Here is a 17,466-nt window from a genome sequence, read left to right on the forward strand (position 1 = left end):
TCAGGTATTATTCTGGGCAATCAGCTCTGCAACCTGTCCAGGGTCAAAATATCTTAACTGAGAATTAGATCAGAATTCTCACCCCGTCAGTTGTGTACCAGTGGAGTGATCGCCATTCATCCCTCCACGAGCACTGCAATCCTGAATACATTTCCTGGATTGTGTTGCCTTGTAGGCAAGTCAAAAAGCATGCCAGTGTGTCCATTCTGCAACCTTCAAGGGTATTGGAAAACCATGTGATTCTTTATTGCAACAGATGCATAGTGACTGGATTTTGAGGCCAGCAGCAAAGGAACAATGCTTATTTCTCACCTTGCTGATAACTGCCCAAAGTTCTCTCAGGTGTTTGAGTGGAGACTTGCTCTAATGCAGTGTTTCATCTAGCATGGCATCCTCCACATGACATCTCCAAGCAAGTCAAGAAACAGCGAGGTTCTTCAACCAAGTAAATTGGGGAATAATTACTGAGACACACAAAGTAGAACCTGCTCCACTTTAAACATTTTCAGAAGTCAGGTGCATTTGGGATCCCAACCCTGCTTGTTTTGGAGGAGTTCTGCTACACGGCCTTAAGGAAGGCAGCCAATTAACAGGCCATCTCCATGTTCACCATCCAGTTAAGGACAACAGTGGATGTGGGAGGCCCAATAGAAGGGCATGTGGGACGAGTTGATTGGCAGCCACACTAAGAGATGTGACCGCTGCTGAGGCAGATGGAAAGTGCAAGGTTGCCTCAAAATGGAGTTGCTGTTGAAAGGCTTCAGAGGTCTGAATAAAAATGAAGGCTCAAAGCTGTTAGAGCCATCAGTGTGGAGGGAAAGGGTGGGGTGGAGGGGTAAAAAATCGCTCCACGAGAATGTTTCTTGCCATGGTTCTACGTGTTTCAGCCTTGTGGCTCCATCATAGTGCCATGGACAGCAGCTTCCAATATCTCTCTGACCTCCCACTGTGAGATTGCCCTGCTGGGTTCCTGACATAGGGTAGAGTATGCGCACCTTCTGTAAAATTAAATTACTGCTCACAATTATGGGCTAATTCGCTTGCTCACTATGGACTAGTGGGCAACCACTGCTGCAAAAAGCCCTCCTCCAGGAAAATCTTCTGGAGGCAGGATCTAATCGGGAAGCTGACCGAACATGCCATTTCTAAGTGCTCCCCTGCCCCCCCCACCAACCAACCCCCACCACCAAAGGAGGGCTTTTTGCAGCAGTGGTTGCCCACTAGTCCATAGTGAGCAAGCGAATTAGCCCATAATTGTGAGCAGTAATTTAATTTTACAGAAGGTGCGCATACTCTACCCTATGTCAGGAACCCAGCAGGGCAATCTCACAGTGGGAGGTCAGAGAGATATTGGAAGCTGCTGTCCATGGCACTATGATGGAGCCACAAGGCTGAAACACGTAGAACCATGGCAAGAAACATTCTTGTGGAGCGATTTTTTACCCCTCCACCCCACCCTTTCCCTCCACACTGATGGCTCTAACAGCTTTGAGCCTTCATTTTTATTCAGACCTCTGAAGCCTTTCAACAGCAACTCCATTTTGAGGCAACCTTGCACTTTCCATCTGCCTCAGCAGCGGTCACATCTCTTAGTGTGGCTGCCAATCAACTCGTCCCACATGCCCTTCTATTGGGCCTCCCACATCCACTGTTGTCCTTAACTGGATGGTGAACATGGAGATGGCCTGTTAATTGGCTGCCTTCCTTAAGGCCGTGTAGCAGAACTCCTCCAAAACAAGCAGGGTTGGGATCCCAAATGCACCTGACTTCTGAAAATGTTTAAAGTGGAGCAGGTTCTACTTTGTGTGTCTCAGTAATTATTCCCCAATTTACTTGGTTGAAGAACCTCGCTGTTTCTTGACTTGCTTGGAGATGTCATGTGGAGGATGCCATGCTAGATGAAACACTGCATTAGAGCAAGTCTCCACTCAAACACCTGAGAGAACTTTGGGCAGTTATCAGCAAGGTGAGAAATAAGCATTGTTCCTTTGCTGCTGGCCTCAAAATCCAGTCACTATGCATCTGTTGCAATAAAGAATCACATGGTTTTCCAATACCCTTGAAGGTTGCAGAATGGACACACTGGCATGCTTTTTGACTTGCCTACAAGGCAACACAATCCAGGAAATGTATTCAGGATTGCAGTGCTCGTGGAGGGATGAATGGCGATCACTCCACTGGTACACAACTGACGGGGTGAGAATTCTGATCTAATTCTCAGTTAAGATATTTTGACCCTGGACAGGTTGCAGAGCTGATTGCCCAGAATAATACCTGAACCAGAAGGGTTAAGCTCTGAGGAGAAGTGTTTTCGAAGATTAAAGGAGTTCATAAAATAGACGAAGAGAAACTATTAATCTGGCGAGAGAATTCCAGAACACGAGGGAATAACCTTAAAGTTAGAACTAAGCCATTCTGGTGTGATGTCTGGAAGCACTTCTTCACACAAAGGTCAGTGCAACTTGCTCCCCAAAAGCTGCTGAGGCTTTGTCAACTGAAAATTTTAAAACTGAGATGGATAGATTTTTGTTAGGCAAGTATATTAAGGATTCCTCAGCTAAGGTGGACAGAAGGAGTTATAGTACAGATTAGATCAACCATAATCTATGTGAATAACAGAACAGGCTCAAAGTGCTGAATGGCCTAGTCTTGTTCCTATGTCTCAGTCAGAGGATTGTGTTTTATGGTTAACGAGACAGAGCGTTTTATATTTCTAGGGACTCTAAAGCAAATTATAAATACTGACAAAACAGTGCTAAAAAAGAGGAATAACACACAAAATGTGGAAATGCTCAGCAGGTCTGGAGCATCTGTGGAGCGAGAAACAGAGTTAACATTTCAGGCCGATGACCTTTCATCAGACCCCTCGGTCGTTGGTAAGATTTTAGAGTCCATTATTAAGGATGAGATTTCAGAATACTTGGAAGTGCATGGTAAAATAGGGCAAAGTCAGCATGGTTTCATCAAGGGGAGGTCATGCCTGACAAATTTGTTAGAATTCTTTGAGGAGGTAACAAGTAAGTTAGACAAAGGAGAGCCAATGGATGTTATCTACTTGGATTTCCAGAAGGCCTTTGACAAGGTACCGCACAGGAGGCTGCTCAGTAAGATAAGAGCCCATGGTGTTAGAGGTAAGGTACTAGCATGGGTAGAAGATTGGCTGTCTGGCAGGAGGCAGAGAGTGGGGATAAGGGGGACCTTCTCAGGATGGCGGCCGGTGACTAGTGGAGTTCCGCAGGGGTCAGTGTTGGGACCACAACTTTTCACGTTATACATTAATGATCTAGATGAAGGAACTGAGGGAATCCTAGCTAAGTTTGCAGATGATACAAAGATAGGTGGAGGGACAGGTAGTATTGAGGAGGCGGGGATGCTGCAGAAGGATTTGGACAGGTTTGGAGAATGAGCAAAGAAGTGGCAGATGGAATATAACGTGGGGAAGTGTGAGGTCATGCACTTTGGTAGGAAGAATAGAGGCATAGACTATTTTCTAAATGGGGAGAGCATTCAGAAATCTGGAGTGCAAAGGGACTTGGGAGTCCTAATCCAAGATTTTCTTAAGGTTAACTTGCAGGTTGACACAGTAGTTAGGAAAGCAAATGCAATGTTGGCATTTATTTCGAGAGGACTAGAATATAAAAGCAGGGATGTGCTGCTGAGGCTTTATAAGGCTCTGGTCAGACCACATTTAGAATATTGTGAGCAATTTTGGGCCCCATATCTCAGGAAGGATGTGCTGGCCCTGGAGAGGGAACGGAGGAGGTTCACGAGAATGATCCCAGGAATGAAAGGCTTAACATATGAGGAACGTTTGAGGACTCTGGGTCTATACTTGACGGAGTTTAGAAGGATGAGGGGCCCCCTCTGATTGAAACTTACAGAATACTGAAAGGCCTAGATAGATTTGACATGGGGAAGATGTTTCCATTAGTAGGAGAGACTAGGACCCGAGGGCACAGCCTCAGAGTAAAGGGATGACCTTTTAGAACAGAGATGAGGAGAAACTTCTTAAGTCAGGGAGTGGTGAATCTATGGAATTCATTGCCACAGAAGGCTGTGGAGGCCAGGTCATTGAGTGTATTTAAGACCGAGATAGATAGGTTCTTGATTGGTAAGGGGATCAAAGATTACAGGGAGAAGGCGGGAGAATGGGGTTGAGAAACTTATCATCCATGATTGAATGGCGGAGCAGACTCGATGGGCCGAATGGCCTAATTTCTGCTCCTACGTCTTATGGTCTTTTAATCGCTGCAAATACGGATGGTCTTATTCGGTTTCAGTGTGGGAACGATAGGTGCTGCCCATTCCAAAAATTGAAATAGCTGCAAGATGCCTAGTTCCATCAACTGTTTATCTCAGCATCCACTTTTTCTCTTAAGGCATATGGTACCAGTCTTGCCTTAAAAAAATCAGGGAGCTGCCTCTGGATCAACATAAACCCTGGCTTGCAAGCCTTTAATTTTTCCTAATTCGTTGCAAAAGACGCAGTTGTATTTTTTCAACAAATCTAGCAGTCCTCCTGCCCGCAACTGAAAAATCTCAGACCAATTTAACTTGATTTATTTTAGCCCTTCACGGCCCAGAAGGCTTGGTCCTTCCCAAGTCACTATTATTACTGAGAGCTGGGCTGACTGCTGCCCATACTCACAGGTACCATGGCGGTGCCTTTTACTTTTAGTGCTCCTCCTGTGTAAGTCTTCAACTGGGCAGAAGTTCTCTCCAGGCTTAAGCGTTGGGTACCTTCTCTCAGGTACTGAAATTTGAGCTAACCCATCACTGTGGCTGATGCCCCTGTATTTACCTCCGTAACTAGAGGCTTCCCACTTATGTGGAGCGTGACAGTAATAGGGTTTGCTTTGACTGCTTTAAGATTAAAAAGAGAGTGAATGTCAGAATCAGTCACTTCAAGCTCTTTCACGTTATGTACTTCTAACATTTTTGCTGGCTGGTTACTTGGCAGTCTGGACTTAGCTCTGCACTGCTTTATCAAATACCCTCTTTTGCGACAGTAATACAACTCGGCCCCCTTAAATCTACACGTTTCAGGAGTGTGGTTACCCCCACATCGGTAACATTTCAACTTCAGGATTCCTGTCTGACTGCCTCTGGTATATTTTTTGACTCCAGGGTGATTGGGAATGATTCCCACTTTGCGGTTGCTTCAGCATTTTTGGTGTCATGCCTGACTGCAGACCCACCCTAACTGGTAAACAGCACCATTTTGCAAGTTCTGTAGCTCCGGTAAATCTTTTACAGTGTCTTCCATGGCCTGCGCTATCTCCACTACTCATTTAAAAGTTATATTGACTTCTGCAAGCAACTGACGCTGAATTACATCATTGCGCACGCCACAAACCAACCAATCCCATAGCATGTTATTCAATGTCAGTCCGAAATCACAATGCTCTGACAATTGTTTCAACTTAGCAACATAAGTCGCAATCAATTCACTGGGGGCCCTCACCCTTGTATTAAATTTGAATCTTTGCATAATGATCAATGGTCTGGGCTAAAAATGGCCCTTCACTAAATCGACAAATCCACTGAACAACTTGGAGTCAGGTGTGCTTGGGGCTGTGAGACTGCAAATAAGGTTGTAGGTTTGACTCCCACAGACGCTCAAGAGAATTGCTTTGCGCTTTGTCTCCTCCTCTATTTCTTGGCATGAAAATAAAACCTGGGGCGCTTGATGTATTGACTCCAGTCCTCTGTAGAGGAGTCAAATGGGTCGATCGTCCCAAAGAAAGGCATCCTGGTTAGTATATATTTTTTTCTTTCTTTCCTTCTTTAGAATGAGATACTCACAGTTGTCGGGCAAGGGGTAGCACCAGGATTATTTTGCCAGATGTACTACCAAGAAGCTTCTTTAGTTGAACAATGAACTTTATTTACAGAGCTGTTGGATTAGCTGCCTGCTTCTAAAAAGGCTACAATACACTCCCCCAGGCTAGGAAAGCTCTACCCCCTTATGAGGTTCCCACGCTCGTTGACGATTGGCTGTTCTGACCACGTGACCCTTAGTCAGTAAGGCTGGGCTTAAAACAACAGTCACCAAGGTGCTCCTATTCTGTGACTCAGGTTGACAACCAAATACTCTTCGACATGTGTGTAGACTATTTAATCTCAGGTATAATCTGGATTGGTTTGCAATGGACCTGTGCACAAGTATACCCTGGATTCTCCTTATCAGTGTAATTCATTATGAACATTAGATGCCCAAATGAACTGTGGAAGGCCATATGGAAAGCAGGTGGCTGTGAATCAACTAGAAAATACAATGGATAAGTTTTGTTCAAGTCTTAAATGTACTTTTGACTTTATGTTCATTCAGCTTAATTTTTTTTTTAGATATGCAAAGTGCAGTGTTTGAGAAACTGTCATGGTGGCCATATGTCAGGTAATTTCTTTTTTTGACAGACTGCGATTGAGTTAGTTAAACACAAGCATCAGAAATTGCACAAATGCTTCTGGAATCTGACTTATTCACAGTATATGATTGTAGAATCTGATTGACTGCACACACAGGCTGAAGGACATCAATCTCTTGGACATAATTAAGTGAAGGAACTCTACTACAGTACAGCATTGTGCAATGTGGATCTAAAGTCATGCAAATACAAGCTATTTTTCTACTTTAAAAACATGTTAACTATTTAATGCTAAATGCTTCTTCTTTGGAGCCTGCAAGTTGCAACATTTCCCAATTTTCACAATTCCCTCAACAAACAACAATTAAATTCTGATTGACCTGTAGCAGTTGTTTAATTAATAACAATGATAGCTTCACATCTTAAAGGAACACAGCTCCATCTAGGCAGCAGAATGATACAATGAGCATTTTATGCTCTAGCACTCCTGTCCTCGTAAAATAATTTTTCATCTGACCAGCCATCAATAAAGTTACAAATAGATATGCTATATTTTATAACAACTTCATGCTTATGTAGCACGTCTAATGTAATAAAACATCCCTAAGAGCTTCACAGCAGTATTATCAAACAAATTTGACACCAAGTCATACAGGTAGATATTGGGGCAGATGATCAAAAGCTTGGTCAAAGAGGTAGGTTTTAAGGAAAGTCTTATTGGCAGCAGAATTTTAAATGACCTCAAGTTGACAGGGAGGTTGAAATAGTCAAATCTAGAGGTAATAAGGGCATGGATGAGGTTTTCAGCAGCAAATTGACTGAGGCAGGGACAGAATCAAGTGATGTTACAGAGGTGGAAGGAGGTGGTTTTAGTGATGGTGCGGATATATAGTTTGATGTTCATCCCAGAGTCAAATAAGACACCAAGGATGCAAACAGTTTGGTTCGACCTCAGATAGTTGCTAGGGAGAAGGATGGAGCTGGCAACTAGGAGAAAGAACCATCAACAATATCAGCTAATATAGGGACCCAGGATGGGAAATTGGGCAGCTAGCAGTTTATCTGGAATAGGATTGAGGGAGCACAAAGTGAGTGTCATGGAGAAGACGAGCTCAGAATGGGCATAAAGGGAGGTTAGAGAGAAACTAGAGAAATACCCAAGTTCAGGGCTAAACAGGAGGGAACTAAAGAGGAAATTTGACTTGGTGGGCTAGAGGAAAGGGGGAAAGTGACAGAGTCAGTTGATCAGATGGTTTCAGTCTTAGTGAGAAAGAAGTCCATAAGCTTCTCACAATTATTGTTGGTGGTGAGGTTTGAAGACACAGAGGAGAGAGGTTTAAGCAAATTGCTTATAGCAGACAAAAGAAGATGAGGGTAATCTTTGCATTCTAGGGTCTGTAAACAACATTTCCAATTGTAACTTTATGTTACATATTCTGAATTGACTTCCCCCCAATATATATTCTTATTTATAAAAGAATTTTCTGATATATGACTGTTATGTTGCACATAAAACTTCCAATGGGAGACTGACAAATGGCGTAAACAGGTTTTTATGGTGGTCAGTAAGGTTTCTTCAGGTCCTCTGTTGCTGTAAACGCTCATGGAATCCTGAGAGAAATAGCAGGCACAGATATCTCATTTCCAAGTATGTGTTGCATCCACCCTTTCTGTACATCCCGAAATTGACAGCCTGCCTGACATAAATAAATAAGCGTCAATTGAACTTGTTAACAAGCCAATTGCCTCCAATAATACACTGCCCATGGCATAATACGGTTAACATGGGCAGACGGACTGGAGTGGAAAGTCTGTTTTGAAAAGAGAGGGAATGAAGGGGGTGGGGGTACTTCTGGGGGCACATTTTGTGCATTGGGGTTAGTACCCCATTCCTTCCTATCCATCTGCTCTCCACAACCGACCCTTACAATCCCCTTCCTAAATTGGTCAAACCCTTCCCACCCAGTAACCCGGACTTAGCTCACACTGGCATCCACTGGGCCTTCTTCTGGGGGCTGGATGCAATCCTGGCAGCATCCACCATGAGCTCTTGGTGCTGCCCAGACTGCTGGAGCTACTGGCCAATCAGATTAGCTGGCAGCTCCTGAGGGTGAGACTTCCTCCCCAGTGAGCTGCTGCTGGGACTGAAGAACTGCCAGCCCTCTGATTGGGCGGCAGCTCTTGGGAGGCAGGCTCTCATCCATTAAAGGGCTGAGAGCTGCTCATTAGTTATAAGGTGAGCATAAAATATGGCAGGGGCCCCCCGGATCGCCAAGGTAGGGTTGCCGTCCTGACCCCAGCTTTCCAGCCTGTCGTCAGAGTCACTGCCACCCTGATAAAATGCAACCCCTTACTTCTTTACTGTGAGCAATGTGATGGGAGATTTCCTCTGCAAATATATTGTAATGCACATACACATTTTATAAACACACATTAAGTTCAGATTCCTTACTCCATTGCTCACGGTGACACTTGAAAATCCACTCTTTTATAACAGCAAGAGTCAAGAGTGTTATACTATGTGATAAACAATGTACTATCAGAGTCTCTGATTTACAATGAATAAGTTAAACCCTGGTTAAGTTACATGGCATTTTTGGATTTTAATGCTGTTTTGAACTTAAATTTTGCAAATGTTCAAAACTACAAAGCAATACCATTAATTATTTTTATATTCATAAAGGACGTCTTTTTAAATACATCTTTACTTTTTAAAAAAAAATCCTTGTGTTTCTTACTGCTGACAACACAACGATAGAATACAAGATGTACCAAGTTCAAGACTGATACAACAAAGGGGCACAATCTAGCGTTTGGCAGTACTGCCTTTCCCAGCTCTCTATGAATAAAGAATTAATTGATTTGCATTGTCTCCTGGGAAAAAAATACTTTGCTTATTGGATAAATAAAAAGCACAGCTACATTGGAAAAATCAAAAGCACAGCTACATTAACAAATATATAAATTAAACTCAGTCTCTGCTTTTCTGGAACAGTTAATAACATTTCTTTTAATTTCAAGCACTGAAGTTCAGTCAGCAATTTTTCAGCCTAATGGGAAATGTTATGGAGGGGATGGAGCTTTCAACCAACATCCACTATAAATTGCTAGTCTTATGTCAATAATTTAAAAAATTCTTTCATGAGATGTGGACATCGCTGGCAAGGCCAGCATTTGTTGCCCATCCCTAATTGCCCTTGACTTGCTAGGTCATTTCAGGGAGCAGTTAAAATTCAACCACGTCAAGAGTCAAGTCACATGTAGGCCAGACCAGATAAGGATGGCAGATTTCCTTCCCTAAAGGACATTAGTGAACTAGATTGCTTTTTATGACAATCGATGCTAGCTTCATGGGAGACTAGCTTTCAATTCCAGATTTATTAGTTGAATTTAAATTCCACCAGCTGTCATGGTGGGAGTCGAACATATGTCCCCAGAGTATTGGCCTGGAGCTTTGGATTACTAGTCCAGAAACTTTACCACTACACCACCATCTCCCCAACAGTAAATACTTACAATCACCTTGGAAATCATTGTTAATTCAGATAAAATTTCCCAACAATTTAAAGAGAGAAAAAACCTCAAAACAACAAAATATGTAGTACTAAGTTACTAAAAAAACAAAAAGATTCACTTATCTTCCAACTAAAATTATTGCCGAATAGTCAAGAGTGATGAACAAAGTATGATGTTAGAGGATGTGCTGTACAGCTGGAAGGAATGAAAGACATGCATGCACCTATGTGCGAATGCCAATATGCACACATATAATACGCATTCTTAGTGTACTTATTTTTATTTCTAATAACTGTTCCCATCTATTATGCAATAAAGAGCAAGTTATTGTTTTTCAGGTCAAGGGTATGTCTATTTTGAATGCTCACAATGCTTTACAATGCAGAGGAAATATACTGCCACTTACATCCTCACCCCAAAAGCTGTGCCATTACAAAAACTCACATATCTCATTATTAATTACAAAACTATCTGCTGTTTTTTTAAAAGTAGACTTGAGACCTTTCCAAGTATCAGAAAGGATTATAAAGAGCTTGAATCGTGACAATGGTATATAATGTAACTCTGACCTCTATTATTGAGTGTCGAAGATTCTGACTTTAACCATCTGTCCCATCTCACCTGCTTCACTTAAGTCAACAAAGATGTGATCTCAAAAATATCTTGCTGAGATAGAATGACAAACTTGGAAAACATACCATCAGGAGTAGAGCCATAGAAATGTCTTAATCTATTTGATTGGCAGGACTTAGAGAGTCGTTCAGTTTTAATTCACATGTTGAAAAAGTAATGCTGCTATTGGTTGCTAAATATATTGAGTAATTGAGTAGAATGGGCTATATATTCTGGAGTTTAGAAGAATAAGAAATTCTCTCATTGAAAAGTATAACGTTCTTAGAGAGCTAGACAGTTAAGATGCTGACAGGTTGCCCACCCCCTGCCCCCGCCCCCGCCCCCGCCTTGGCTGGATAGACTAGAACTGGTGTTGGCAGTCTCAGAATATGGGGTCAGCCATTTAAGACTGAGATGAGGAGAAATATTTTCTTTCAGACAATTGTGAATCTTTAGATTTCTCTGCCCCAGAGGGCTATGGATGCTCAGTCGTAGATCATATACAAGTCTGAGATTAGCAGATTTTTGGACACAAAGTATATCAAGTGAAATAGGATAGGACAGGAAAGTGGAATTGAGTTAGAAGATCAGTCATGATCTTATTGAGTAGCAGCACAGGTTTGAGGGCCATATGACTTACTCCTGCTCCTATATCTTAAGCTCTTATGTGATGTAAAACTGATGGTTGTACTTGTCTTGATTCTTGAATTTCACAATTACGTACTGCTGCCTGTCATATACTAAAAGTAAATGTCAAAGAGGCAAAAGTGCTTCCTAACTACCATAAAAAATAAACCATTATGTACTCACCCACTTTAAATATCCTGCACTTTAAGTTTTTATATACATCAGAAATGTCTCGATTGTAATAAATCAATTGTAAAGACATAAAATGACAATATGTTATGTATCAGTGTGAAGATTGCCTTTTGTAGGTGAGGAAAAAGCACTAGTAAAATGATAAATGAAGTTCTTCACAAGGCTTTAGTCTCCACTTCCTAGTTCTATTGCAAACAAATTATGACATACCTTGGAAAATAGTTTTAGAAGCCCCACATTCTCAGATGTCACCATGGTTTTGAAAAATAGATATATTTTTTATTTCAACTTTTGAGGACAAAGTAGTGTATTATAAGTTTTGTTCTAAAAAATATCTCCTTTTAGGTCAGGATTTCCCAGTCGGCGAGCGGTTGGAACTCCTGACGTCACCCCGCCCCATTTCAATTTTCAGGTAGGCGGGGGCTCAGCAGAATCAGCTGTGTGCCCACTGACCTGTCAATGGCCAATTGAGGCCATTGACAAAGTAATTAAAGTACTTAATGGACCTGTCCATCCAACCTTAAGGTTGGCGGGCAGGCCAGGAGCCCCGGCGGGCATTGGCAAAAGCATGAAACCTTATCCACGGGCAAGATGAGGTTTCATGTAGGTTTTAAAATTTTTAATAAAAGTGTTAATGAAAGTGATTGACGTGTCACATGAGGGGACATGTCAGGGGAATTTTTTTTTTCTCTATTGTTAACATTTTTAAATTTGGTGCTGATCTCCCTGAAACAGCACTTAGCCTCAGGGAGATGCGTGCGCTCTTTTGCATGCATGCGCGAAAAAAACGCACTCTCAGTTTAGGGATTCCCTCCCTCCACCCGTACAGGGAGCTTCCTTGCAGACGTCACATTAGGTGAGCCTTAATTGACCTGCCCACATAAAATGGCAGTACGCCCCCAATTAGGGAGCGCCAATCGGAGGCACCCCTCCACACACCCGCTCCTAACCCCCCCACCCCACCGATGGGGGGAAACTTCTGCCCATAGAATTAGAACAAGATTTTATTTTGATTGTTTTGCTGGTGGCAAATGTGTTCTGTTGGAGTGAGTTCAGTCATCATACCATGACATGAATATACTCAAACCTACTACAGATAAATAATGCAACTAATATTTATGACTCTACTTTTGTTATCTTCTGATACTGATCCATTTATGTGGTGTCCGTTTAAACAACAATCAGTTCTGGAAAAAGAACATGTGTACCTGTCTTTATGATTTAGAACAAAAATATTGACTAAGATATATAAATATGTTCAGTATTTCCTATGATCTCATTTCAAACATTACACTATTTGACTTCTGATAGCTTTGATGCTGATTGTGTGGTTGCCGCATTTCCTGGACCATCACTATTACTGGATAATGCAGCAGTTACACCTCAACGGTTAAAGTTTCACTCATTTTTCTAATATAGAAGAAATTGCAATAAGTGCATATTGTGCTCTCCAAGGATTCAGCTCACTGCTCTAACACACTTCCAATGTCAAATCCAGGTCACTTCTGTCTTCGAGTTCATCTGCAAGTCACTGCCTCCCTCCAGTATCCAAGCCCCTTCATGCAGCTGCACCTGCAATTCCTCCTCCTGCAATGGGTTTGCACATAAAGGGACACCTTTGATTGGTATATACTACAAAAAATCAAATGAGCAGTGACCCAAATTACATGCACTGATCACTACTCGGTAGTAAAGTGCACTTCTCATATGCTCTGCTGATTCTGAACATATGCAGAAGCCTGAGCAATACTGAGGCCAGTTCTTTTCTCCATTGTCATGACCCTTGTGGAGATCAATGGACTGAAAGAACAAAATTCACCAAATGACCCCAATGAAAAGCCAATGGACAAAATTTCACCTTTTTATAACTTTTGCATTAACAATCAAAGCAAAATCAACATATATTAACCATGAATAAACAGGCAAATCACGGTCAAAATAAATTCTAAATTACACAGTAAGGCCAGGATTTTGCCCTCATCAGGCCGGCTCAGCTGGGGCAGGCGGGAGCAGTCGGGATGATGACCCCCACCCGTAATTAAGGCCCGCCCAGCATGAAACGCATGCTGCAGCGCTCAGTGCTGCCTGTGTGGGGGAGGAGGAGGGTGAGTAGGGAACTTCGCACAAAGCTGCCTCAGGGAGATCAAGATTTTAAGAATTAAAAATAAAGAATTTTAAATTGTTATAAAACATGTCCACTCACGTGACTTTGTCATGTGAGCAGGGACATGTTATTAATGAAATGTTTAAATTTTTATTTAATTTTTAATAGCTGTTGGAAACCTCATCCCACCTGTGGATGAGGTTTCCTGAAAAATCCAAAGGCCGCTTGGCCTTCTTGCTTGCCTGCCAATGGTAAAGTTGGACAGGCAGCGAAGAATTTAATTCAATTGAAACTTTAATGGCCTTAACAGGCCTGATAAATGTCGGCGGGCGCGCTGCTGACTCCCGTGTGCACATGCCAACTGAAATATAGCGCGAGTGCACAATGACATCGGGACACTCACCCGACGTTATCGCATATCATTTTACGCTTGTTCGGGTCGGGCGCACACCCACCCAGTGAGTTAAAAATTCTGGCCTAAATAGGAGATACAACAAAGGCAGCTGGCTCAGTATATATGGCACCAATTCCAGCCAGAAAATCTTTCAAGACTCCATTCTTCCTCAGATAGAATTCTAGCTCCTTTTCACAGAATCACAGAATTTTAAAATATTAACATCGTAACACCTGATAAAGGGGAGAGTAAAAGAGAGAAATATCCACATGCACATCTGGGAACCAATCATGAAACAATTCTTTGTTTGCAAGGATGTTTACAACCAGGGCTGCAAGACTCAGGAAACTATTCCCTTCACCCTCATGCGCTGTCAGCCTGTGCCATCCCACTCCTGTCGCTGCTGGCACATCTCCAGGAAACCACTAGTGAATCAAGTTTCACAACTTACCTCTTCCTCCCTTTTACATTCTGCTAAACCTAGGTTCCTTCTTCCCAATTTTGGTAAACCCCAGGCTCTTCCTCTGCCATGATACGAGACTACAGGATCCTTTTCAGCATGTTGTCAATCCTCAGCACTTACACCCATGTGCTCTTACAGCTCCAATTCAGTTTGTTAAAAGCCCAGAGCCATTTCACAATTCTTTCAGGATCCTCCCATTGCGATTAAAGTCAAGACTGCTCCCCTTGCAGCTAAATTTGTCCCCCTTCCTTATATTGTTAAATACCAGCTGTCTACCTACAAGAGGTACACCTCTCCATGATATTTTGCAGTGTATTCATAGATTTAAACATGGAATATGTAAATAAACACCATTCATTGACAACTTTCAGAATAATGCACAGAATAGTGGAACTCGATCCTCAAAATGCCTGTGAAAATCTCAGATTATGTAATCAAAATGTAATTTGACTGATTCAGTCACAGTAAATCAGTGGCCCTGGTGTTATGCCCTCCATGACATAAGCTTCATGTTGCTAAAGAACTGCAGTAACCTCTGACGCACAATGAGCGATGTGCATATACTGCATACTTCCTGAGAGCTTCATATATTTATTCCTTTCACACTTTAGCCATCACACATCAGCCTATTCTTTGACTTAATGTGAGAAACCCCGAGGGAAATCTGCTATCATTTATATTTTCTCCTACAATGCAATGATGAAAGACTAAATAAAAATACGTTCAAACTTGGATTCTTGGCTGTGCAGTAGCATTCTTGCGGCAGAATTTAAAAGGTAGTGTCATCCTTATTTCCTCATTTGTGCTTCAGTTACTTTTATGCTTGAACTCAGAAAACTCAAAACTAAATCACATTTTTATTTATATTACAAAACTGATCACACAATTATAGAAAAAAAGTAGTATGCTAATTGGACTCGAGGTGGTTTTACCTGCAGTACCCTGATTGATCAGACTATGGGTACATCTGACACAGCATTAGCGGTGTCCATTTCCATTGGATTTAAATCATTACAGGCATAACACTTCAATTGCGCTTGTGTGATTGTTTCCATTTCTTGTAACTCTTTCGAGTACAAACCCATTTCCATCTATTTCAGATGAAGTTACATTGTTTCATAGTTTGCCATTGTGAGATTTAAACTCTGGATCTTGGGGTTACAAACCCAGTACCATAACCACTTGGCTATTTAGGCCAAGCTTTCCATTTCTTGTACCAGCCATAATTTATGGCACCTGATTGTCAGATTTAGTGCTAATTTGTGCTACCTATGAGTGTTTTCATGCCCTGACAAGCATTTGGAGTCACAGTACCCAATTATCTCCTAACTTAATCATATCAGGGTGAAAAAGGTTGGTGATCTATCTGCCTCAAGTGCTCAATTTGTCTTTTTATGAGCTGGTATTGTGCTCAGGAAATGCTCGTTACTAGTTGATGATTGGGCTCAAAGCAAAACTGAAACACAGCAGCCAGCTCATTCATTTTATTTGGAAACAATAATGTCCTTTTGTAAATTAGCATCCAATTTATGAGCACTTTGTAATGTTCAGAATTAATAATTCAAGGTCATTCTGACTTTTCCTTCAATCCCCGTCACAAACTCCATTCCACAACCATTGACAACCACTCCTATTTCTGGTGAGGTTGTGAGGCTGAACAAAAACATTCACAACTTTGGTGCTATATCTGGCCATGAGGTGAACTTCTGACCACATGTCGCACCATCACTATGACCACCTATTTCCACCCAATAACGTCATCTCACTCCACACCATCTCAGCTCATTTGCTGCTGAAACCCTCATCCATGCTGATGATACCTCTGGATTTAACTATTTCAACATATTTTTGGTCGGCTTCCACGCTCTACTCCCCATACATTTGAGCTTATCCAAAACTCTGCTTCCTGTGTGTACCAAGTCTCATTCACCCATAACCATGGAGCTCACTGACACTGGCTCCTGGTTAAGCAACATTACAATTCTTTTCACGGGCAGAATATTTAGCTGGGCATGCGGGCACGCACCCGACCCGCTTGAGTGTAAAATAACATGTGATGACATCGGGTGAACGTCCCGGTGTCATCCCGCACTCATGTGGGGGCTGTCCCTTTAAGACTTGAGGGTGTAATGCTGTACATCCTTGAAATGATTACAGGTCAGACTGCCTTCCTTTTATAAGATAATTCATGTAATAAAGTCTAATTTTTAAGTGAATAAACGCTGAGGTCATTCAGAGATTATTTGTTGCTTGGTGGGGCAACTGCAGAGGTAGGGATATGCTTGATGATATTTGACCTGGAACAGTACAGTTAGGAAATTTTGTAATTTCTTTAAAACATCTGTTTTAGCATTGTTTGAAAATGATCTTTTTCATCAACAAAGTGATGGAAGAGGTCATCAACAGTGCGACAAAATAGCACTTGCTCAACAATAACCCACTCACTGGCACAGTTTGGGTTCTGCCAGGTCTACTCACCTCCTCACAATCTTAGTCCAAACAAGGACAAAAAAGCTGATATCATGAGGTGAGGTGAGAGTGATTCCCCTTGACATCAAGGTAGAATTTGACCAAGTGTGGCATCAGGGAGCCCTAGCAAAACTGAAGTTAATGGAAACTGGGGGAAAACTCTCCACTGGTTGGAGTCATACCTAGCACAAAGTAAGATGATTATGGTTGTTGGAGGTCAATCATCTCAGTCCTCGGACATCACTGCAGGAGCTCTTCAGGGTGGTGTCTTAGGCCCAGCCATCTTCAGCTTCTTCATCAATGACCTTTCATCCATCATAACATAAGGTCAGAAGTGGGGATGATTGCACCATTCACAACTTCTCAGATATTGAAGCTGTCTGTGCCCATATGCAGCAAGACCCGGATAATATTCAGGCTTGGGCTAAGTGGCAAGTAATATTCACACCACACAAGTGCCAGGCAATGACCATCTCCAACAAAAGAGGACCCATCTTACCATTGCTGAATCCCCCACGATCAACATCCTGGTGGTTACCATTGACTGTTCCTTCACTGTCACTGGGTCAAAATCCTGGAACTCTCTCCCTAACAGCACTGTGAGTGTACCTACACCACAGGGACTCCAGCAGGTTCAAGAAGGCAGCTCACCACCAGCTTCTCAAGAGCAGTTAGGGATGGGCAATAAATGCTAGCATAGCCAGCAATGCCCACATCCCTT

The 17,466-nt window shown here is 42.2% G+C and overlaps 1 protein-coding gene and 1 long non-coding RNA gene across 7 annotated transcripts in view; one reads left to right on the forward strand and one right to left on the reverse strand.

The window, feature by feature from the left end:
* LOC121290443 (inactive N-acetylated-alpha-linked acidic dipeptidase-like protein 2) overlaps positions 1–17,466 on the reverse strand; it is a 999,957-nt gene that overhangs the window by 452,920 nt on the left and 529,571 nt on the right. The window lies entirely within an intron of this gene.
* Positions 5,666–17,466, forward strand: part of LOC121290530 — a 37,884-nt gene continuing 26,083 nt past the window's right edge. Inside the window, exons 1-2 of the long non-coding RNA XR_005945817.1 lie at positions 5,666–5,755; positions 6,349–6,397. This is a non-coding gene — a long non-coding RNA (uncharacterized LOC121290530). The remainder of the gene's footprint in view (positions 5,756–6,348; positions 6,398–17,466) is intronic.

This window comes from Carcharodon carcharias, chromosome 2 (assembly GCF_017639515.1).
Source record: "Carcharodon carcharias isolate sCarCar2 chromosome 2, sCarCar2.pri, whole genome shotgun sequence".
Classification (NCBI taxonomy): Eukaryota; Metazoa; Chordata; class Chondrichthyes; order Lamniformes; family Lamnidae; genus Carcharodon; species Carcharodon carcharias.